Genomic DNA, 5,186 nt, shown 5'->3' on the forward strand with positions numbered 1-5,186 from the left:
GTATTGCAAAGAATACAGTTTCCAGGTATTCCAGACTTTTTTTTTTTCTTTTTTTTTTTTTTTTCTTTTTTTTTTTTAACATACTGTACTAAGACTTCATTTAGAGCTATCTTCTGTTATTGCACTGCATGATAGTTAAAACCTGTGACTGGCATCCATTTAGCATGAAATTAATTTACTAGAGGAAGTAATTGTAGATTACTATTACAACCACAGCAGATCTACAAATTTCTGATGACTCTCCATAATCTCCAAATATATATAAATATATATACATATGTCAGAATTGAGCTACAGAATTGAAAATCCACTCATATGGCTACCAAATCATGATGCCTAAATTTTATTCAGTACTCCCATTAGTGACAATATATTGCTGTTGTTTTTGCATTTAAAAAAAAAAAAAAGATTTACTGAGACACAGTAGAAGGTGATGTAGAAATATACAAAAAAAAAAAAGTCAACGTGAAGATGCTGATTGTATACTGAATCCTGCAAAAGAAGAATATAACACATACCTCAAGACAAATTCTACTTCACTACACCATGTTAAAGAAACATAAACTAATCTACAAATACTAGACAATAGTCAATATTAACAATAACTATCAAAAAAATCAGCACATGGGCAACATATTTTTCAAGAGCACTCACAACAATATTGTCTTCAAACAACTATTTCATCCATAAGATCAATTTACTCAGAACAGCTTAGCGTCTGCTTACAAATGTTCATAAAGAAAAAAAATTTCTGAGTGAATGCAGTCAAGGATTTAGTCTTGCAATTTATTAATTTACCCTGTAGTTCAAATTATCTTGTTCAAATTAATTTGTAAAATGTCACATTTAAAATTTGAATCAGCAACTTTCCTTAGAAGGAATGAAGACATAGGATAGTGCATGAAGCAAAGAAATACTGATACCCAGAGGTTTATGTCTCATGACAGATCTTTCAATTATGGCAGATAATTCAGTAAAGTTTCTCACTAGAAAATAACAAAACACCACATGTGACTTCATTCATGCAGTCTACAATTTATCTAAAAAGAAAATTAAATCGTTTTTCCTTTTCAAAACTATATTATCACTTACTTTATGTGGCTCTGGCTGGATAAGTTCCATCTCTCTGAGAAATAAATGAAGAGAGAAGCTGAAGATGACCAATTCCAAAAGGACAGATGATCAAATTGTCCTGAAAATGATTCTTAATCAGTTAAAAAGTATGAGAAATCTTACACTAGTGGCCATTATTTAGTCTTTACTTCATTAAAACATATCCTATCTTTCAATAAATCTCATTTTGCTATAGTATCAGACAATGCTAGATTTATTGTCTAAAAGCTGCATTTGATAAATCCATTCCGTAGCATGAAATACTGCTGTAATTTATTAGTAGTTTAATTATAGCTATATCTTGTTGATGAAAAAGAAACAAAACATAACATATAGTCCTTCACAGGATCATATATTCCTCTTTCATTAAGTAGTGAATTTTAGTATTAAAAAACATTATGGAAAATCCATGCATGATATTCCTTATATTCTTTGTGTCTTTCATGTGCTGGTAAATGATTTTTTAGGATAATTTGTTCCAGGATACTCTGGGACTTACAGCTGACCAGCATGTAATTCCTTAAATGTCCCAATTTACTCTTCCTGAAGATGAATTTGGTGTTTGCCTTCTTCCCAGTCATTGGGAACTTTTCCCAGCCAACAAGATCATTTGATTGGAGATAATAAAGAACAGTCCATCAATGACAACCTTTAGATCCCCCAGAACCCTGGGATATGTCCCATCTGGTCTCAGGGAAGTACATTCATTCTGTTAGTTTAAGTTCTCCCTTTTTATTTTTCTACTGGGGATATTGCTTCACTCCACCCTACTGCTTCACACCAACTCTATTAATGTGCTTGGTCTCCTGAGAGGCCTGAAGGTAAATCTCATCAGGAAAAACAGAGGCAAATCAAATTTGAGTATTGTTTTCCTTTTCTGTGCTCTTATCTGTAGCTCTTCTGCCGCTTCTCCCTCCTCCCCGTCCCTCCCTCCCACCCAAGTACGTTGGCTCAAATTTTTCTTAGAATGTTCTTTGAATTCTGCTGTTATAGAAGACTTTCATTCACCTTTCATATTCTACTTTTGTTTCAGTATCAGCTTTCCCACATCTATCACTGTAAACATAGGTGGTGAGTTCCCTGTTATAAGTTCCATGCGCATTCATGCTGACTGTGCGATGCTTCCTTGACTTTCCTTTCATGATGACAGTAATGAATTAAAATAGAATATTGTTTTGTTTGATAAGAAAAAAAAAAAATAAAGAAAATTGTTGTGCAACATTCTGCCAAAGTAGAGCCTTTGAGTATGCACTTAATTTGGCATCTTGGAACTCAACAAGAGCAAATGAAATGATGGCTCTTTAAGCATCTATGACTATTTAAGCATCTTCAACTAAGTGATTAATTTCTACTTAAAAAGATAATGGGAGATGGAGATGAAAGAAAATATGCATAAGACTGAAGATTTAGCTGTTCTGTTATTGAGAAATAAATACAGAGGAAGATTGGAACAAAAAAAACAGACGTTCAGTTTTAATCTGTTTTGCCTGTGTCCCAAAAGAGAGAGTTTCTGAATATTTGAGAGCATTACTGTCCATCTTACTTATACAAAAGGAAGATAAATATGGAAAAGATGATGAATAAACATGAATTTTGATTATCAAAGAATTTATATGATGAAAATAAATTATTTGTGTTCCTGGACTGTCTAAAATTGGAGGAAAAAGCCTGGCAGATATAAATTAAAAGAGCAATATTTTTTACCAGTGCAAATATCCACATAAATTTTTTTCTATCTTTCTTATCACTTTCAAGGTGACTACCTAAAAATCAGTTTCAGATTCATCAAAAAGTATGAAGTCACAAATGTTGTGTTAAGTGCCATACTTCACATGGGACTCTACTTTTCATAAAGGGGCAAGTTTTAAGTCATCTTTCTGTTTTGATAGATGGATTCGATATTCCAAAGGATGTGCATACAAACATCATCATGTTTAATATCATAACAACACCATTATGTCTTTATCATGAGAGAAAGTAGCATATGAAACAATAGGTCATGAAAGTAACATTCCTACTTCTTATCGATAACAGTGAATGTGCAAGTTCTTTGTTCATTTTGAATAATGAAGAGTAAAATTGCTTGTATTTACAACTTTAGCATTTTGGTAAATTTCAGTGTGCCTTTATAATTTAAAAAGGTCATATATATATGATGAGGAATCATCACGATTTTCTTATTATCTTGTTAAACTATTTTCTGGAGAAAAAACAACAACAACAAAAACTCTGGTAAGTCCATATTTCAATTGCAGTAACTTATTTCACTTTAGGTTAAGCTGATGTCTGTGTAAAATCTTAAGTGAAATGTGATTTTCTATATTTTTCCATTTTCTTGATTACTTCTATTGATTAACATATTGTCAACTGTTGCAAGCCAAAGAGGCTTACAGTTCATTATATTGATTCCAATCCCTCCAAATTAAGACTGGGAATGTAATCAAGGTGTTGATCAAGCAAGAGTGTGCCTGTATTTATTAAAAGATGGGTGTGTGAAAGAGAAAAAGGAAAAGAAAAAGAGAGAGTGATAGAGAGAGAGAAAAAAAAAAAAGAAAAGGGAACAAAAGCAAGTTACCACTGCAGACTCTGTGATGTTCTGAGGGTCCATCCTCCTGCTGCTTCTTCACGGGCGGTGCAGTTTGCACTGCCAGCTGTAGTATTGGCAGTGCCTTTAGTGACATGTGATAATATCTTCCAATTGGCCAGGAGTTTTTGCCAGGTGGAGACAGTCCAGTATCTTCACTGTGTGTGTGCTGTATCTATCGTGCTTCTCCATTCGCATAGTGGTCACGATGTGTCATGGTTGTGGGGGGTGACTTGAAACCACCTTCAGCAAGTCTATCCCTTAACCAATCAGAAAGAGAAAGAGAATTCACAGCATTAGAGTTCTGTGTAGTGTTGTCGCAGAGTATGTGCCAGAAAGATACACATCACTTTATTCCCACATAAATCCTTTCTTGAATACATGAGTAGACTTCATGGCACAACAAGGGGAATTTCTCCTGCCTGATCTGTAAAAGTTGATTTTATCAGACTGTAAGGCACAGTGATCTCCTTTCTCATCGCAATGGTTTGCTATGGAGTCATAGAATCATCTAGGTTGGGAAAGACTTTCAAGATGATCAAGTCTAGCTTCAGCCTGATCTACAGAATTCCATTACAAAACTTTGCCCCTTAGTGCTACATCCACACATCTTTTAAATACTTCCAGGGATGAGGACTCCACCACTTTCCTGGGCAGTCTCTGTTTCCGTCCTTGACAACATTTTCCATTAAGAAATTTTTCCTAATGTCCAATTTAAACCTCCCATGGCACAGCTTGAAGTAATTTCCTCACGTCCTATGACTAGTTGCCTAAGAAAATAGACTGACACCCTCCTTCCTGCAACCTCCTTTCTGGTAGTTGAAAGGAGCAATGACGTCTCTCCTTAGCCTCCTCTAGAATAAACAACTCCACTTCCTCCAACCTCTCCTCAGTTGCCGGCTCTGTATCTCCAGGTACATACATCAGTGAGGATGAACATATATTCCCACAAATATGCAAATAAGTGCATACAAATATGTGTAACTAAATATGTGTGTGCCTACATAAGCAAATGCAGCCAGAGGGCAGTACTTTCAACAGAATCCACATAAATATGGCCCAAACCTGTTCTTCCTCTCTGACTGATCGAGGTCAAAGTCCGTGAGTGGACAGTACATCAACACATTAAAGTGTTCTATTGCTGAGCTTAAATACACAACACATTTTTGTTTTGGTCCCAGTTGATAGTCCTTGACTTGCTGTCTCCTAGACATACAGCGTGTTTGGGCTGACAGTCCTGTTTTAATGGCTGACACTCAGGCCACTGCTCCTAAATAAAAAGCTAGAGTAATTTACAGTTTGCTAGTATTCTGTCACCCACTCACTCATGAGTGAACCACTACCCAGTAGTAGTTTAAAAAAAAAAAAAAAATTTAATAAGGATATGGGGTTAATAAGGATAAAAAACATGCTAGTGTTCAAGATAAGATTTTAGGCAAATAAGCATAATGATCAGCAGCAGGATAAGAAAATGATCTTTTCTATCCCC

General features: G+C 34.9%; 1 long non-coding RNA gene across 1 annotated transcript; it reads right to left on the reverse strand.

Moving 5' to 3' along the window:
• Positions 1 to 325: 325 nt before the first annotated feature.
• Positions 326 to 3,951, reverse strand: LOC125688013 (uncharacterized). Its single transcript, XR_007374566.1, has 3 exons — positions 3,689 to 3,951; positions 1,093 to 1,192; positions 326 to 492 (listed from the first exon to the last, which is right to left on the reverse strand). It is a non-coding gene; the product is annotated as an uncharacterized LOC125688013 (long non-coding RNA).
• Positions 3,952 to 5,186: the final 1,235 nt, after the last annotated feature.

Source organism: Lagopus muta, chromosome 1, assembly GCF_023343835.1.
Source record: "Lagopus muta isolate bLagMut1 chromosome 1, bLagMut1 primary, whole genome shotgun sequence".
NCBI classification, from domain to species: Eukaryota; Metazoa; Chordata; class Aves; order Galliformes; family Phasianidae; genus Lagopus; species Lagopus muta.